General features: G+C 46.7%; 1 long non-coding RNA gene across 1 annotated transcript in view; it reads left to right on the top strand.

The window, feature by feature from the left end:
• The first annotated feature begins 4,713 nt into the window (after positions 1 to 4,713).
• LOC116785722 overlaps positions 4,714 to 19,590 on the top strand; it is a 68,891-nt gene continuing 54,014 nt past the window's right edge. The window contains exons 1-4 of the long non-coding RNA XR_004356668.1: positions 4,714 to 4,804; positions 9,781 to 9,916; positions 11,564 to 11,680; positions 15,884 to 15,981. This is a non-coding gene — a long non-coding RNA (uncharacterized LOC116785722). The remainder of the gene's footprint in view (positions 4,805 to 9,780; positions 9,917 to 11,563; positions 11,681 to 15,883; positions 15,982 to 19,590) is intronic.

The following is a 19,590-nucleotide window of genomic DNA, read 5'->3' as shown; positions in this document are numbered from 1 at the left end:
TATAAAGGTTTGAGTTATTAAAATACCTTTGGGCATTTTTTTATAGCAGTGTACTTACCTGGCCTGTTAGCGCTGCCGATACTTCGGTGAACTACCTGAGCAGGCAGGTCTGAAATCAAGGCTGTGAACTGGGACATGTGCTTGCCTCTTCTTGAAGAGGTTTTCCCAATGCCCTAGTGGTATGTCTCGCTCCAGAGAGCAATGCTGCAGTCACCTGGCTCCTGAGGCATTCCCCTGTGTGGGAAGCCATGGCTGTCCTTGGTGACAGCTGAATGCAGTGAGTGCTCCAAGAGCCAGGGCTGCTTGTCGCCGTCTCTGTCGGACTCTGTTCACATGAGGTAGATCAGTGGATGGAAGGGTCAGATAGTCCTTAATAAGCAAACCTGGATTCCTTCTCATTTCATGCACAAAGCTGTGCATACCTATCGTTCCTGTGCTGGTTACACCTTCCCTGAGCCAGTAATCCTCCTTTGCTGCAGGTCTGGCTTTGCCTGTGACTTACGCCTGTGAATGTTAGAGGGAAACAGCCATTGTTTGCTTTCTGTGGGTCTAGGACCAAAGCCAAGGAAGCAGGATTTGTGCCTTTCTCAACCAAAGAAGACCTGTGAGGTGGCACATCCTAAGTCCAAGGTAGAGAAATGCTTTCAAAATACATTTTCCTAGTAAGGACAGTAGCGGTTTGTCGTGAGGAAGAACAAGTCTTCATTCATAGGCTTTTTGTGTCAGAAAGGCATGAATCAGAAAGATAGCCAATCCTCAGCTGAACATTTTTTGACTGAAATAATACAGCCCGTTCTCCTTGCATTTGGGGACAAAAAGCAAAGCTAAATAGTCTGAGAGTCTGATTTAATCCAGCATTCCCAGTATGTCTTAACCTAGGTATCATACTCTCATTCCAGCATCATGCACCCTAATTCAGATAACACCATCATTGCTTCTAACTGCCTTTGGGTTCATACCTACTGACACTTTGGTCCAGACTTTGGAAAATAGCTTCCTTCTTTGGGTATGATTTTCCTTACACAGCTGGCAATGAACTTCTATTTGGGCATCGGATAGCGGTGACAGGCTGAATTAAACCACGTGTGATGCTTGAAACCTGCTAGTCTTCCAAAGCATAAGGAAGTACATGTTTTGTCATCAATTACATTATTTTTGCTTAGGAAAGGAAACCTGCAGGTAACCAGTTAAAAACCCAGTGAAAGAGAAATTACTTTTACATGTTTAAAGTGATGAATATATTTTAAAATGTCTCCATTAGAGCGTGCACAGTCCCTGTCAGTGCAGAGTCTTAGCATCTCAGAAGAATCTCAGATTGTACAATGTGCTGGCAGATCTGCCTTCCTCTCCTGGCATCCCTGCTGGGATGGTGATGTGAATTGCTGGTGACCGAACAAGGACTGAGCCTGGTAGCTGTGCCCAGTGTTACCCACAAGGCTTCCCTTCCTCTTGCATTGTTTGCCCACACGCTTGTAAGCAGCGTGGTTTATGTTCAGAAATGATTCAAGGTGCACACAGCAAATGCAGGTAGAAAGAGCTCCCAGTGAAACTTCCAAGTGTAATTTGGGCAGGCACGGAGTTAGTGTGGCTGATATCTGTCTGCATTGCCTTCAGACTTAATCTGGCTCCTTCCAGTTAGAAGGCACTTTCCTGTCTTATGCCCAGAGATGATTAGTGCTGGGGATGAAAGGCAGACACCTCCTGGGTGGAGCAGAGCAGAACAAAACCAACCCGGGGCTTAGAGCAACAAATGTCCTGTCAGGTCTCGGGCCCTCTCATTTATGATGAAAGCTTTTCAAGAACATGAACAGCAGCGATGTGTCTTAAGCCTTTAAGTTGTTGTAGACAAGCTAGCATATTGCCTGGAAAAGAGAGCGGCAGTTGGGATTTCAGCTGGAAGGGGGAGTGAGGTGGAAGGACAAGGGAGCAGAGTCAAGAAAAATGGACCAGAATGAGGACAGGATTCAGCATCATGACTCCCCAGCAGATACCCCTGCCATGGAAAAATAGTAACTTCCCTTTCAGTTTTAAAGACTTAGCTGGGATAATTCCCATGAGTTGTGTTATCACCTATGAAGGAGCTCTTTAATAGCTACATTTGATAAATACCTCTCATATCACCACAACTATTAAGGAAGGGCATAGCAAAGAATACTAAAGCACAGTGAGGCATATTCAGGAATGGCCCGTGTGCTATGCAAGTGCATATCACAGTGCCAGTGCATACCAGTTTCAGGGCCTTTAGCAGGCTCAGCAGGAAGCACCTCTTCCCTGTCTGTGCTGGCAGAGAGACTTGGGGGAATACTGATGCAGTGATGCACTCTGTGGTGTGCATAAAGCCAGAAACCCTTCCCAGGACTTTGAGAAGCTGCTGTTAGCAGCAGCAGTAAGGAGAAAAGGATCCCCCTTAGCATGGCTGCACACTTCTTTTTCTCAGTCACATTTAGTCTTTTGAGTTTACGAGACACCATGTAAAAAAGATATGTTGCCATTAGCTATGTATCTGTGCCTTGAGACAATAAAGATTTGAAAGAAGGCATGAGATCCACAGGCAAAAATGCTCATCAGTTTCAAACCTCTAATTAGGTGCACAGAAACTGCTGTTGTAGGTGTGAGCTTGGTGACTGCAAAAAGATAGCCAGGGGAATTTTGTATTTGCAGAGGTCTCTGTGCAGATGTGAGGGGGTTTCTGCTTGCAGTAGAAGATGAGCAATGACTGCTTTTATGCCTGGTCCTTCGTTTTCTATTAAAAAAAACCCAACAACCAAAAACCAGAAATAAAAGATCATTAGCACTTCTTCTCTGTTCTATGTCCATCCCAGCAGTGCAGACTGGAATTGAACTGGTTTTTCTGTGGGCTGGCACGATTTACATAAGAAATCACTTACTGCAATGCTAATGAGCAAGCAGTGCAAGACTCAACAATGTGTGTCTGTTAGCAAAACTCACAGCAGAAGTTGGTACAGGGTGTTGAGCAGTGATGGTGGGATGCTTGGTGGTCACCAGCCTTGTGACACCTACATCTCAAGACTATCAGCCTGAAGTTTGTTGCAGATTTAGCGGGAGCTCAAGGAAAAGAGCAGTGTTCAGAAGATAACGTTCTTTTGCTGGAGTCTGAAAAGTTCTGCTTTGACACAATTAAAGCATTTCATAATTCTTGTTGCTGAGATTATCTTGGCTTGTGCTGAAAGCACCTTTGTTTCAGAAGATGTACATGGGTATGCCAGGTGCACCAGCAAGGCCTCAGTTATAGTTTGAACACGTGGCTTGACTTTACATCCTTTTCTCTGCTAAAATTTCTGGTTTTACCTGGTTCTGAGTCGGCTTAAACCATGCTCACTGTTAGGCTGTTTCATCTTCAGGATGTGTTTAAGTCTCCGCTCTGCTGCAGAGCGTGTCACATAGAGCGGTTATATGCTGAATCCTAAGTGGGGGTAGGATGAGTGTTGCCACTGAAATTACTCTGTGCTTTTCCACCTCGCACCAGTGTTGCACAGCGGACCCTAGATGAATCCCACTTACATATCCCAAGCAATTGTGCTACGGTTCAGCACGGTGATTCAATATCCACTGTCTCGCTGGTGCTGGGGAGATCCTCCACAGAATGGGAAACTCACAGCAAAACGAGGCAGCTTGTGTTTTCTTGGGAGGAGCCAATTAATAACAAACTTTATCTTCATCAAGTGTTCCCAACTTTAATGAAGGCCGAAAGCCTTTTGTCCCCTTGCTCAAATTTCATCACAGCTGTCCCCTGGGCTCAGTGTGCAAGCCAGTCTGGAGGGAGCTCTTTGGAAAGAAGCCAGCTGGTCTGCCAGGAGATTGGATCCAGTTGCATCAGCATGGGAGCAGGAATGCTCCCAGGGCTGGCGGGACCAGTCCTGACTGGTTTTCCAAAGCTCCTCCCACAAGAGCTCCTACAAGGACATCCACTTACCTCACCAAAACCTGGGTGATCCAGGGATCCTGAAAGTAGAACAGCTGTTACCTGGCAAAAGCAGGGAAGGGATTAACCCTTCCCTGGGCTCCAAGCTTGGTGACAGAGTGGAATGGTAAGTGAAACAGCACAGAAGTGCTACAAGCTGTACTGTCTTCCACCGTCATGGCTATAGGACTATCGCAGACTAACATCTACCAAAACAGGGATGAGCCAGGCCCTTGTTTAGTGGAAGATGAAATCAATAGTTCTGTGCTGATTAACAGCTGATGCTGCAGATAACTTTATGGAAAGCATTCCAGCCTTTCAGAAAGACTGTCTCAGACTGACTGCTTTGTGCAGGGTTATCAGCACTCTTGACTTCACCGTGAACCTGTCCCTCAGCCATGGTGCTTCAGTGGTAGTGTTTGGTCTTTTGTATGAGCACTGTTTCAGTATGAAGTTTGGAGGGAGCTCAAAGTATTTTCTGCATGTAATTGTGCATGTGTGCATCAGGTCTGAGTATCCACAGTTGCTTGGCACTGTGAAAGGACTAGACCAGGCCACTCCCTTCAGGGCCCCAGTCCCTAGAGATGCTTAATTACACAAAGGACAGGCTTCTGGCTTAGAGGCATGGCCTGGGAACCTAAAGTTTCACATAGCTCTTCTGAGCAAGGGCATTTATGGCCACTAGGACCAGAAGGGATGAAGTTCAGTATACGACTTAAATGTTACCCTGAAGACTTTTAAAAATAGGAAGACTTAACTCTGTTTTCTCTCCTGATTTTTAGAGTCAACGTCATGATTTGGGTGGTCCATCTGCCAGCTGTAGCATGGCTTAAGCTGGGAGCCTGAGACCGTGAGTGAGAAGTCATCTTTCATCCTCAGCAGGTAAGTTCCCATCTCCCATGCAGGCAGCACAAGAGTGGGATATGGGGTGACATTCCAGCCCAGCTGATCTCGTGTGCTCTGAAGGAAGTAGGACAGGAAGCAGACAAACCCTCAGGCCTGTTTATGAAATATTCCTATGCAGTAGCTCCCAAAGTGAAATGTAGGAAGGCTCACAGTTACCAGGGGAGGAGGAAGCAGAGCTTGTGGGGAGGCAGTTTGCTAATGCCATGACCTACGCCAAAAGAAGCCTGACAATTGTTTCTTCACCCCCCTACTTTTCTAATGACTATTGGAAAGTCTTTTTCCAATGCAAAGTATCTGGGATGACTTTGTAGCACAGAGAACACTGATTAAACAGATGGTATCACCCACGAGCGCGGCTGAGCGCGGCTTGTACATGTCTTGGGGAGAAACAGGATATGCCACACAAGAGAGTGCTTTGCATGGGGTTGCTGTGCCCACACACCTTCTGCTGTGACCTGGCGTGGTGTGTCTGCCTGGCCTCCCAGAGCACACTCCTCCCAGCCCTCGGACACGGTGCTGTGCTCACCTGGCTAATTGCAGTGCAGAGGCCTGGCCCAGGGGATTGGGGCCGCTGGGCACTGAGCAGGAAAGAACTACTCTAGTGGGTTTTTTCTGTGCTGCTCTGCCAAGAGGGGGTCATTCTGCCTGGAGTGTAGCCTCCTGGGACCTCTCATTCCTCCTAGCTATGCTCTGTCCTGTAGGCAGTGTGGTACTGCCATGTGTGTGAATAGCTGTTCCCCTCAATACATGTGCCCTTCTGAGCATGTGTTACAGTGTGTTTCCTCGTGAATGCCAACCCTTTGCTTTCCCTGCCTTAGGAAGCTGAAACTGATGGTAGTTCACATCTCTAAGCATCATCTTCTCACCGCCCCTGTCAGATCTGTGGAATGTACTTCACTTTGTCAGGGAACCAGCACAGGTAAGTGGGGAATTCGTCCCTGGCACAGACAAAGACATGACAGTTGCAGGATCTCCCATGAGCCTCAGCTCTGCGTGCACATTTCTAACTTGTGTGATTCACTTGTGACCACTGAGAGTCCTGTTAGTGTAACAGCACCTCTCTGATATCCTGGCCCAGCCACAGTGGGATGGGGATGCCTCTCCTGGACATCTTTGCTGTCTCCTTCAGGCCTGTGATCTCTAAGCTCTTCCCTGCTTTTTATCCAAAGCGATGTGCTCATGGCTGTTGTGGTGAGGGGAAGGTTGGCTGGGAGTTCCAGCAAGGTGCAGGCAGGTTTGCAGTCTCTGGGGTGTTATCTCACTATGGGCTATGGAGAGCCTTCCTTGAAGAGATTCGGCAAACAAGACCTCATCCCGCTGCAACAGGAGCACTATGTGACCTCCTTTCAGAGCTGTAGGAAACCAGCAACAGGGCAGCAGCCCGTGCCTCGTGCTTCCTGCTCATGTGCAGTCTTACTCTGATCAACTCTTGTTCGTTGAGCCTTCAAGATTCTTCCAACAGAATCAGAAAACACTAGGAGCACAGGAGTTAGTCTGGAGATTTCATGCCACTCTGTGCAGCCTCCCAGAAAAGTTTCTATCCCCCTCTGGCTAGGTGGGAGGGAGCCAAATTCTCCCTTGGTGATGTGCCCTCAATACAGAACTGTTTCTTCTCCACCTCCCAGCTGATGAGGCATGAACTGCAGTGTACAAAGGGGGCACTGAGCCAGGCTTGGAAAGCCAACCTCCCTGTTCATATTGTCTTCCTGATGCAATCCCACACCTGCCTCCCAGTGCTGGTGCAACCAAAGTCTGGCTGCCTCTGCTCACTGCCTGGTCTGAGCCGTATTGGTTAGAATTCCAGCTGTCGGAGTTTAGCCTCCAGAAGAGAGAGTACCAGTGAAGGTCTCAGTCAAGTCAGGCCTTTCTCAGAGGTGTCTTCTGCAGTCCTGTAGTATTTGTAGTGAGTCACTGGAAAACAGGAGGTAAAGAGAATTTGCCATGGAAAATACCATGCAGTCATCTATTCCCAGCCTGCTGCCATGGGTTTGTTTCTTTCTGTGCTCCCAGGACAAAGTGTAGAGTCCCTGCAACTGGTTCTCACCCATCCACTATTTCAGGATCTAGGTGTATCTCCTTAGTAGCAAAAATTTATATAGGTTAATTCCCACACTCCCAATGAATGAATCATTAAGGGAACAAAGAAAGGTGCCTCCTTTAAAGTATCACTGCCACCTGCATTATGAACATACGCCCAGGTTTACCTGTGCATATTTAACCCCTTATCAGAGCAAATAAGTGACAGTCAGCTCTGGCACTGGCTGCACTTCTGACATGGATGGCAGGAGGAAACACGTTCTTACACTTGAAAGTGATGTGCAAAACTCAAGAGAAAGCTGGGACAAAACCCCAAAGCCCCATATAGGATTCATTCAAGCACAAAGCTAGACGTGACCAGAGGTATGTCCCACCTCCCCCACCCTTTGGTTTGCAGGCATGTTGAGGAGGAGTGATACCCTGCAGAAATGCCCAGCATCCCTGAAACTGAGCTGGAAAAGTGTCCCTCCCACTAGGTAAGCCTGAAAGCCTCCTTGCTAGTAACTGATGAGCACTTGGAGGGGAGCAGCCGATGGTCAAAGCCAAAGGATGCAGTAGCTTCCAGGGAGAGCAACTTGTTTCTTCCTGAGTGCAAGTAAGAACGGCATCCCTTTCAGCTGAGAGCTGCAGATTGGCCCAAACTGCAAGGGGGAGGAAGGGGATGGCTCTATCTCCTGTGTGTTTTTCCCACTTGGTTGGGTTGTCAGTATACAGTCTGGAAGAGGTGTGCCCCAAGGATGTGAAAGGAGATAAGCCACTGAACTGTATTAGCACATGAAAGAAAAAGCAGTGGGAGCTTCCAAAGGATGGCAAAGGTTCAAAACCTGCTCTCAGAAGCACATAGTTGCGGATGATTTTACTGCAGCACACTCCTCCAGCCGGAGGTGTGGAAACGGAGCGTGAGATGAGAACAGAGCACAAAGTGAGTAATGCCAGTGCCATTCTTAGTAAGGAATCCTATTTTTAGTACGGATTGGCTTGGAATATAAATGGCTTTAAAATCAAAGAGCCAGTGAAAGGAGAACTCCAGTGAAAGGCACTGACTGCAAAGATCAAAGTACAGCGTCCCTAAAGAAGACCCTGAGACGCATGATGGCAGACACTGACTCACGTAGGCTCTTTAGCCCAGTGTTCTACACTGCTGCTGAACCATTCCTCTTCCTTTCAGGCATCATTAGAGGCAGGATCCCCGGCTTCTCTCTTGGTCCCTGCTCTCTGCAAGCACCCAGTAAAGGGCTGTGCTTCCAGAGGCTCCATCTGGCACCCAAATGAGAGCCACATAAATAAAACAGGTACCGTCTCTCACAGCGACTCAGAAATGGGTAATCTGGCTGATGGCTTGTATGTGTGCTGCAGACGTGGCTGTGATTTCTGAAGAGCTAATGCCCTGGCTCATTTGGAGGACATCTAGAAATCCTGGGCAAATATCCAGAGGCCTCATATTCTAACTGGACACCATTTCCCAGCAGCAGAGGAGGAACAAACTACGGAAATCCCGGGAATTAGTGGGACCTACTGTGTCCTGCACTGTCTCTTCTGTCACTTTGCCTCAGTTAACAGACACAGAGGTGACTTTTCCCCATCTGGTTTTTCATACTCCTTTAGTGTAAATAACAAACAAAATCTCTCTCTCCATTGTCATATTAGGGTGTGTCTGTGATCCAGGGCACCTTTCAGAATGGCCTTTGCTGTAAGAGCAGCTGTTTGGATGTTGAAGGTAGAGGGATCTCAGAGGTGGTTCAGAACCACTCTGGAAAGCCTGTGGTGGAGAAGGAAGGGCTTAGGGGCTTCTTGCTTGGTTTTTCCTTTGGTGTACAATATCAGAGGTACCATTTGGGATTTCTCACCTTTTCTCAGTGGTGGGACGTGGTGCAAAATGAGGAAGTTTAGTCAGATGGGGCAGCCACGAGCCCCGTAGGGAGCACAGCCAGTGTGCTGTGCAGCTCAGGGTTAGCAGAGGGACCCCGAGTGACCTCTCTGCTGCCAGCAACTGCAGGAGATACTGCAGTTCACGTGAGAATGTTCAGGTATGTGAAACAATGGGTGTGATCTGAAGGCTTGTGTGTTTGTTTTAGAGATAAAGAAACACCATTTAATACTTGGGTTGTTTTCCTTTGATTAACGTATAATCTCACATGGGGAGACTCTGTAGGGAAATTCTGCCCTAGGATCAGCAGTGAGGGTTATTAGTAAAGTACCTGGCTGCTGATCTGACAGTGATTGCAGCTGGGATGTTTATTGGGGACCATACTGCTTTTCTTTCTTCTGATCTCAATAGCTGTCTAGCAGATCTGTGAAGTTAGTCCAGGAAACAAGAAATGTTGCAATAAGGTCTAATTTCACCCTTTTCAATCCAGAAATATTTAATTTATTTTAAAAATTATTATTCAGTTTTTAAATTTTGTTTTTTTCATTTCTTGTAAAATGAAAAAATCACTCACAGAAACAGAGTATTTTGTTCCAAATAAAAGAAGACATTTTATTTCACCTGGAGTTTTGTCTTTGGGTGTGTTTTCGCTTGGCTGAGGTGGCAGGAGAACATCCACTGTGAGGTGAGAGTTCTCCAGGCTGCCCAGTGGGGACAGGACACAAATCATGTGTGTGCAGGTACCTGCCCGCTCATTCCCTCCCCGCTGCACATTACTGAGGGTATCTTTGTTTGCAGTAAGGTGACACAGGTATATGGCTTTGTCCTTGCTGCTTATCCACCCAAACACGCCTCAAAGTAAAATGCAAGGGACTATAAATAGTTTGGGATCCTTTAAGGCAAAATGCAGGTGCAGCGTATCCACGTCCTTCGGTCCCAGTTTCACGAGTGACATCAGAAATCCTGCTGAAATCTACGGATTGTTCTCCAAAGCCGAGAGCACACCCTGAAGTCACTAACTGTGGTGTTTCCCCACTGATCTCCACAGGGCAGAGTTGGGCCCATGCTGAAGGCTTCTGACAATGCTGCTCTGCATTCGTGGATCTGGTACCGTCACCTCCTGTGAACTCACTGTCTCACCACTTGAGAGACTGCAAGATCTGGCAGCTCTGCTCACCTCCAGCGTAAGTGCTTAACAGATACCCATTAAGAACTAAATATACAGCATAACTAATGAAGTGGCCACTGCTCTTAATAACAAAGAGTATCAAAATTTCATTAAGTTCTTGTTCTCTGTTGGGGAGGCAGGAAAGAACAGATAGATAACTGCACTCGTGTTTGGGGTTACCTGGGGAGTTTGCAGTGTACTGAGTCCTGATGTTTGTTTGTTCTTTGTTTCTCCTGGGATTAGGTCTGTGTGCAAATCCCTGGGGTTTTTTAAGGTATGCTCTTGGAATGTGGTGAGTGAGAGGAACAAGCCCTGCTGGGAGGACAGAAGCAGGATACAGTGGGCTCTTGGTTTCAGCAGGAGACAGTGAGGAACTGCCATGAGTCTGGGTGTGGAGGAAGTACGTTGAGACTCTGAGCCAGGGCTGGTTGCCACTGAAAAGCAAGGAAAGCAGCAGTAGAGTTGGTAGGGTCTTGAAGCCACCTGTCAAGTACATCTGAGGTGGAGCAATAACAGGCACTGTAAAGCCAGCCCACAGAAAAGGAGTATGGTAGTGGAGAAGTGGAGACAGCAGAGATAGACAGGAATGATACCTCTGTCAGCACAGAGCTGCTCTAGTGCAACCCTGAAGTTGGGCTTTTGTACTGGCTTCAACTTGGGAATTGGAGAATAAAGGTGCCTTGTGCACCAGCAAGTTCTACCTGGAGATGCCAAAACACGTACTTTATGCTGGACTAACCTGGGTGTGTCAGTGTGCTGAGATGCTGCCTGAGCTTCCTCTGCTCTAAGGGTTGAACTGATCAGCTGGGCTCTTTCTTACAGGGCTGCAGCCAGAGAGCTACGAGTGACCTGAACATCCTGCAAGGAGATCAAAGGCTCTGTGTCAGCCCAGCTGCAGGCTGAAATAAGGCTTTGGTCCTGGTCAAGCAAAGCCATTGGATTGGGCTCAAACTAGCCCCAAAGAAATATTCAGGGAATATTAACATACTGTGAGGCAGTGAAGGAGTTGCTTGACTTCCTTTTTTCCCTCCCTCCCTTTTCTATTTGCAGGAGAAGGTATTACTCAGGACAAAGGAATGAGGAAAGTGCAAGACATGATCTCCTGATATAAATGACAGGGCCCATCCTATAGAAACACTTATGCTCTTCCATTGAGGAGGTTGTTTGGGTCTTGGGAGAATAAGACAAGTCAATAATTGAAGCTGAGGCTGGGCAAAAAATGAGCTGCAAAAGCCCCAGCCCTTTTCTCCATGAATGGGAAGAAGCCAAAACTTTTCAGAAGTTACTGAAAACTGTTGTGAAGCGAGGGGCCATTCAGAACGTGGGTGATGGAGCAGGGAGGCCATGGGATCTTTTTTTAATGCAGGTGTGTGTACAGGAGCTTGGCTTCCATGGGACTTCCCAAGGTGTGCAGGTACCCATCGCTGCTGAAGGCCAACTCTCAAGCTGTGCACAACTCACCATGTTCTTGCTGCTGTTTCACTTCCCAGAGCCCAGCAGATTCTGCACTGGCCAAGGACTCTGCAGTTGTCTGGGTTTGGGGTTTTTTTCTCTTTCTGGCCCTGCAGTCTGTCTACAAGGGAATTCCAGGAGCACCTGTGTATCTCGATGCTCACGTGCTCTGTCCCACACGTGTCTGCAGACATGACTCTCTGTGTCACAGGCTGAACCCAGCGAAGGAAAGGCCTCCTGTGCCCCATAACGACGTGGACACTTTCCTGCCCTGAGATGGTTCAGCCCTTCTGCCAAGATGTGGGCCTTGCTTACAGAGAGACAGCAGGTAAGTGCTGGGGGACTGGCTGGCGTCACCCCTCCCCAGGAGCCACACAGAACTGTTCCTAGCTCTGGCCAAAGTCAGAAACAGGTCCCTTGGTTCCTTTATCCCAGCTTCACTGAGATATTTCAGGCATGCATGATATAATGACAGCGTGCTGCGGCCCAAAGGTGTGGTGGAAAATCTGGTTAAGCATGCTGGCTGAGCTGCTCCATGGATTCTCAGCTGGGACATGGTGCAAGGCACAGCTCAGCGCTGTTAACACAGGAAAGACAAGAGCAGCTTCTCCCTCACTTGAGCCTGAAGAAACCACATTTTTCCATTTTGATTTTTCCATCAGCTCTTGCATCCCTACGTAAGTGCTTGCCTGTGTGTTTGTACTTCTGCCTGTTAGGTGCTATCTCATGTTTTTGTTACAATCATCTCTTGAAGCCCCGTTTGTACAAACCCACTTGTTTCCGTTGGCTGCAGCTTTTGGAGGCAAGTCATTCTCTCTCAACTGCACAGTCTCTCTAGACTCAGACTGCTGCTTACCCCAACAGGAAACACTTCAGTGTAAGTCAGGTCAATATTAAGCCAGGTTTTCCCACAGCAGTACACTGCTTTATGAGCACTGTTTGCCTCCTTGTTATCCTCTCTGACCTAAGGCACCTGACCACAGCAGTCATAAGGTTCCCAAAGTCCTGTGTTCCTGTGCTGTACCTTGTAGGGGGATTGGTAGTGCACACTGGGGGACGTTGCCCTCAGGGTTGATGGAGTTCAATGAGGATCTGCTCTGCTATTCAATTAAAGAAAGTCCAACAGGGAGATCCAGTGGCATAGCTTGCTCTGTTAGGTGAAAGCTCAGAAGGGGAAAAAAAAATCTGTTTTCTTTTCCAAAACTAATCAGTTCTTGTTTTCCTTGGAAAAATGGAAGTTTGTCAATCTGCAGAAACGGCATTTGCAATGGCAACTGCAAAAACATCAGGATTTTGAATATGTAAGCATGAAGAATTTTTGAACAAAGGGGAATAGGGAAATGGAGAGAAGCTGAACTTTTCAGCCCTCTTGCCTTGTAGTCTGACCCGGTGACACTGATGTTTCCTTTTGTAAGGCCTGCAAGTCCAGCGTGGTTTGGTGTTTGGTTGGGGCCAGGGAGTGTGGCCAGCTGTGCCAAGGCTGTGCTGGCAGACACACCCCTGCTCTCCACTGGCTGGCAGCTGGGGGCTCATCCCCCGAGCATCCCTGCAGACAGGGCTGTCCTGGCCCTGCAGCTGTGTGGGGAGATCAGAGCGACTTAGATAAAGATCACAGATAGAGCTAACTTCATTAACTTAGGCTTCTTCTAAAGGCCCCTGGGTCTTGGTGACTCTGTGTCTTTGGGTTGCACCATCCTCTGGGAGTGAGAAATCCAAGCATCCTCTCTCCTGGGACCTGGGAGGGGAGTGCTTCTTGTTCATGCTTGTGGTTTTCCATGCGCAGAAACCTTCAGCAGGAGGGGAAATGCAACTGCCAGGCCTACTGACTGGCATAGGTTTTATTACTGAGGGCTTAAGCTTCCTTGTTGCCTCCATTTCTGTGTCTGTAAAATGAGATTAATCATCTTTGTCCTGTAAGCTCTTTCCTGGAAGAGGAAAAGGATGAGAGTGGAGAGAGGTGTAAGTGCTAAGAAACACACCTGATGTGTGGCAAGGAGGCTGTTACTCAGAAGCTGTACTGAGGAACGGGAACAGATTGCTTCCAAGGGCTGGTTTTGTATCCGTATCCTTAGAACTACCCTTTTTGTTCTCTTGCACTGGGAAGATTGTCTCCCCCTGTGTAAACACACCTAAGTGCTTGCACAGGGGCAAATCCTCCACGTCAACATTCCTCACCTTGTACTTTTCCTTTTGATAAACCTGAGTATTTCTTTACCTTCATCCTCTCGAGCACTTGTGGCTCTTCCCACCAGGGTGCTGTGAGCTGTTCATGAAAGCAGGCCCTTTATTCTGGCAAGTCTTTACCTAAACCATCAAAATGAAGCTTTGCATTGGTGACAGGAAAAGGGAAATAAAACGCCTAAGCCAACAAAGGACTTGGAGGAGGACAAATGGCCCCACTTGCTGTAACTGTGAATGCACACCGGCTGAGCTGTGTTAGGGCAGCAATACCAGGTACTGGGAATCAAATTTTGCTTGCATTCTCTTTGGCAGGTGGAGCACACACACCCCAAAGCCTCGGGACACCCAAATTTGAACAAAGAGCTTTGGCTCAGCATGGGACAGGGACTTAGAGCAGGAAAGGCCAAGGTCAGCTGCACTGTGCCCAGCCCCAAGATTAGCCTGTACTTGGACATGGGCAGAAGTTTCTGCTAACATGAGCAGCAGGGAGGTGATCAGTCATACCAGCCTTTGGCTAGAGTCAAGTAGAACAAAACCCCAGGGTCTTCATGTGGAATGTATGCAGAAGGGGACATACTCCTTAGCTCAAGAGCTTGGAGCTAGGAATGCACTTTTAAGTCAGCCTTTTGAAATTCAGCAACTACAGCTGTAGAATCTCGGTCCAGAACTCCGAAACCATGGCATAAGTGTTGGCAATTTGCTTGTGTAACGATGACAGGAGTGGCCAGGCTGATGGACATCTGCCTTTATGTGTTTCCTCCTTGAAGTCACAGTTCTTCGTTCTAGGCAACCATTTCCACAGCAGTGCATAGATGAGAGTTCATAGATACACATTAAAAGGGAAGTGTGAACGCACAGGCTTTTTAAAAACAAATCCAGTGAAAGAAGCCCTCTGAGCAACCACCGGGAGAACAGAAATGCAGAAGGTGGTTTCCCATTCAGGAAATGGAATCATAGCTTAGAAGTGAACCTTTTCAGATATATTCAGGCTTTTGTGGGTCTGCCAAGCCAGGTCATTAAAGTTACTCCCTAACCACATACTTGTATTGTATGCTGCTGACCTAGATGTTTCCTGCACAGGAGTTGGGCAAATTCTTCAGAAAAAATCTCGTTTTGGATGGCTTTGTTTTAGTTGAAGTTTCATTGAGGGAACAATTTCTGGATGATTCCCTCTCACTTAGCTGTTCATACAATGCCTGGGTATGAGAGGAGGGAAGACCCATATGCTGCTGGTGACAGCAGTTTCACTGTGTTATTTACAGATGGCCAGACTCAGGAACTCTTCTGGTATTTGATTCTAAAACTTGTCTCACCATTTCCTCTTTGTCTGTAATCTTTGTTAGGCTTAGCAGTCATCATAGAATCCCAGAATGGTTTGGGTTGGAAGGGACCTTAAAGCCCACACAGTTTCAACCCCTACCATGGGCAGGGACAGTGTCTCGTGTCCTGTCACTACATACCTTTTCCAAAGTCCCTCTCCAGCTCTCTTGTAGCCCCTTTAGGTACTGGAAGTTCTCCCTGGAGCCTTAGATCCTGTATCACTAAGAGGAATAGTTATTAAAATCAATCAGGGAATTATTATAGCCCCAACAACATGAATTATGCTTGTGCATGGAACACCAGTGTCATATTTGCATGCAAATGAATTTAGGTTGTTTATATTGTGTTGCTATTTACTGTGAGCAATGGTAATTGCTGGGCTGGGCAGAAGCTGTGCAGGTCATTTTGAGCTTGGATTCTGGAGGAGGAGAGCCTGCACAAGTGTATTATCTGTCTCATCATTTATCAGTCTCCTTTTAATGACTTTTGAAGGCACTGACAAATTTCATCTACATTTGACACAGGGGCAGAGGTTTCTGTGGTGAGGAGATTAAGGGACAAAGGACAGATGTGCCTGGTGAACATTAATTCCACTGCTCAAAGAACAGCTTGTTTGGAATTAACCTCAGGAAATGCTCCTTTACCGGCCCCAAACCTTCCTGCAATTACATGGTGATTGTTACAAGGTTTTACTGAAATCTTGGGAATTGTTCTGTTTCAGCTTGCTGGACAGGGACATTTGTGTGTATCTTCCAAAACAGGTCTGTGCTTACATGTTTGTTAAGTTTTGAAAAGCCAAATCAAATAAAAATTCCTGAGCTGCTTCAGAGAGGAGGCACTTTGTTACCAGTGCTGTGTTCAGAAGATGGGGCAGATCCAGAACAACTACTAGTCTGATCTTTAGAATAGTGCAGCCACACATCAACTGCATTTAGTCTTTAGAAACCACTGATCCTAAGTGCTGTTAGTAGTTAGATAGAACTTGTATAGGCCCTGTCCCTCAAGATTAAATCCAATATTTCTTTTTCAGCTTGGAGGATGGAGGTAGTCGAAACGAGATGCCTTTGAATGTGAGCAGAATAACCAGAATACAGCAATTCATATACAGAACAAGACTGATTTTATGGGGTAAGGCTTCCTGATAGTTTGCAGCTCCTCCAAGGGGGTTCAGGTCACATTGCAGAGCGGTTTCTCACCTCAGGTCCATGAAGTCATTCATAACCATTCTCAAGATAGCAGGTGATCAGGTCTCTGGGCTTTCTCCCTGCCTGCAACACTATAGATTCCCAAATAAATATGCAACACAGTGACAGTCATGAACTGGAAACTTAAGAGCAGTAATGTGAAGTACTTGCTTTTAAATCCAGCATCACACATTTGGAGTGATGGCATGAAGTTTTTATGTGAAGCCCAGTTACTCCTTGTCATTGCACAAACATCAGGTGTGTGGGAATAAAGCAGGGATTTAACTTCACATGGCAGGAGCAGTCCACTCTGGAGGGAGCACTGCTCACAAAGTGACAGAAGGAGAACAACACAGTCAGTTATGCTCAGGTGCTGCTTGTGCACAACCACTCTCAAGGCCAGAGAGTGGTAAAATAAAACTCTATCTGTGATCCCAGTGGGGATGAGGACAGATCTCGGTGGTCATGGCTTGCAAGCTTGTAACCTCTCCTTTCTCAGGTAAGTCTGTGTAGCCTCTTTTCCTCCCACTAGATGTGGGAAGTGTCAGTCTGCTGGAGAATCCCTCTGTGTCTGTGGATGAGTCAGATAAATGAGATACGGTTTTGACCAGAATAACTGTAGTGAAAAAAATAACACCTCTAACAAAATCCACTTTTTTCAGGAAAACTTTTGTGCACACACCTGACATAGGGCCTGATGGGTCTGTTGGACTCATTGCGGTTCCATTGAATTGTTCAAGTTGATTTTGTTCTTTCACATTCAAAACGTAAAGTCACTTGACACTTTTTTCTGGATTGCTAAATGTCTTTGTCTGAATTTCCAGTATAACCAGAAGTGTTCCTAGATGGAAGTAGCAGGAGACAAGAAAAGATTAAAGGCCAAATTATATAAGGGGAGGAAAGCAAAACAGGGGAAAACAATAATTTTAAAAAAAGTTTGTTTTCTTTCCATAAAAATATTTCAATTAAGTGCTTTTCCCCAGCCCTAAGATGATGTGAGGGACTAAGAGGGAAGATGCATTTTATAGGTAAATATTATGTAAAATAGCTATTATTTATTATCTTACTACTGCTATTTTTATGGGCTTCTCAAAGATGATATTTGAATGGGGAAATATAACTAAATGAAACGCTCCCAGAACTGAGCCTTTGCCTTGTACTCCTCATCAGCCTAATTCGAAGCAGTGTGAAGTCTGTTATTTGACATTACCTCGAAGGCAAATTTTTGTGCCAAATTTGAAATAAAAGGCTGTGATTTATATTTCCTACTTTTCATCAGAAACAGGGAATGTGCAAATCAAACAGAACTTCCTGTTTCCAACCTTTCAGCAAGTGCATGTTTTGGGTTGCCTTCCTCTCCCATTGCAAAAAGGAAAAAAAAAGATGCACTTGAAAAAGGATGGATCCTTGCCTTCGTATTATGTCTGCAAGAATAAGAATTAAACATGTCTGGACATGACAGGATCTTAGTAAGGGCTTTGATTCACAAGTGGGAACACTTTGTATTGGGACAGCTGTTGTTATTCCTGCCCGAGCTCCCTGCTCCAGCCCTCAGAGGATCCCGCCTCCGCTGCAGGGGTGTCTCGGTCGGTCACGAAGCAGCTGAACTGCCACAGTTTATAACCAAACAAGTAAAGTAGCACCGTGCTGGTTTCACTTACCTCACAGTGTGACCAGATGCACAACTGCATTAGTGTCAGATCTCCAGCTCATGAATGTCCCCCTCAGACTTAACAGCTGTTCCAGTTATACCAGGTGAGTACCTCCCTTGTGCTGGGTGGCCCACGTGTGAGAAGCACATGAGGAACTGTGCAGAAATTGGTATAACTCATATTAGAAGATGAGGTTGTAACAGAGTTGGTGTTCTCAGCTCTCTGCTCCTTCTCCACTGTTGAAGGAACACCATTGTGCTGGACCTTTATTTTAGAGTTGGGTTACCACTTGCAGTTCTCTCAGAAAAAGGCAAAGTGCTTGGACACTGAAGATTTAAGCCGAGCTACCTGGTTTTTGGAGTGCACAGAGACAAAAATGTGAAACATAGGGGAGGGAAGAAGTCTTGCAAGAGAAAAGCAGCACCAAATGTGACCAGGCCTTGTGGTTGTCACAGCTACAGTAGTGGTGGGGACCAGGTTAATGAGAGTGTCTGTCAGCAGCTGGGCATCAGCAGGGGCTCTTGGTGCTTGGCTTTCAGGGAGAGCCACAGGTGATGTGGTGTCTCTTGGTTTCATGTACTGTTGTAGCCGTCCTTTGACACAACCCTGACCTGCAGAGTTTCTGAGGAGCAGTGGCCAAGCTCCTGCCTGGCACTGGCCTTCATGGCACGTGAAGCGTCACCTCGTGTGGGTCCCACTGCAGTGCATCCCATGGCACTCCTGCCCTCCTCAGAGCCCTGGAGCAGGCATGGCAGAGGCTGCTAGGCCCCGGAGCTGTCACTGCTCCCTGCCCTTTCCAAGCTGCAGTGCCATGTGTGAGCTGCCCAGCCAGCTCCCGTCAGGCTGTGCATTTCGATGCAGCCATCAGCAGTAGCATGGCTAATAGGCTGCTGTTTAAATGGCTGTAATTAGGCTTCAAAGTAACCATTATGATGAAAGGGGGAAATCTCACATTCCTCTCCACTCTATCATTTCAGGGTGTCTGGCAGCACCCCAGAAAGAAAAAAGCGCATCACTTGATACCACCAGAGCTACCTGTTTGCAAGGAACATCTCACCTTTGCTTTATAAAGACTTTTTTTCCAGGAGAAAAAAATTCATGCACTTATGAATTAAGTACTCTATTCTCTCCATTCCTGTGGGTTCTTATCTACCCCGTATGTTACCACTTTGCAAATATTTGAATGGAAACAACAAGAGATAAGGACAGGTGATAATGTGCCCTTGCTGCAGCAGGCAAGCCCCTACCAAGCTGCACAGGAACTGCAGGGATATTTTTTCAGTTTATTGTATCCTAGAAGGAATATGGTATTTTCTGAGAGCCTGCCTCTTCTGTTTACTCATTTATCCACTGCAAATTGTATCGAGTATCTGAAATGCTGGCATTTATTTATTTATTGCACTAGTCCTCTTTGTCCCCCATTCCATGTTTCATTCCAACTGGGTTGTGCTGCAGGAGGAATGACAAAAGGTGATGCTGCTGATATTAAGTGCCAGCACAAGTTCAGCAGTGGCTCGTTTTGGAAAAGGACCTCTTCCTTGATGAGTGTCTCCATGCTGGGAGGACAGCAGGCTGGAGAGTCCCAAGAGCAGCCCTCCCCACTGTGTTCTTTGTTCCAACTCCGTTTTGGAGGATATTAGCAGTTTCCATCCTCCTCCTAATTCCACTCCCATAAAACATCCTTCTTACTCATGAAGCAGAATACCTAGATCCACCTTCTTGCCTCCTGGCTAATTACTGTCATTATCTGGCTAGACAAACTTGTCATGAGATTAGAATCTCCTCACAAAACAGGGTCATCTCAGGAAGTTCTTGCTATCCGGTTTTGTGTAAATCAGTCACCTCTGCAGCTAAACGGCAGCTCAGATTGTTGAGAATTCACACGCTCCCAGGAGGGGAGC

This window comes from Chiroxiphia lanceolata, chromosome 4, assembly GCF_009829145.1.
Source record: "Chiroxiphia lanceolata isolate bChiLan1 chromosome 4, bChiLan1.pri, whole genome shotgun sequence".
NCBI classification, from domain to species: Eukaryota; Metazoa; Chordata; class Aves; order Passeriformes; family Pipridae; genus Chiroxiphia; species Chiroxiphia lanceolata.
The sequence above is the reverse complement of the archived record's forward strand: the minus strand, read 5'-3'. Positions and strand labels throughout refer to the sequence as shown.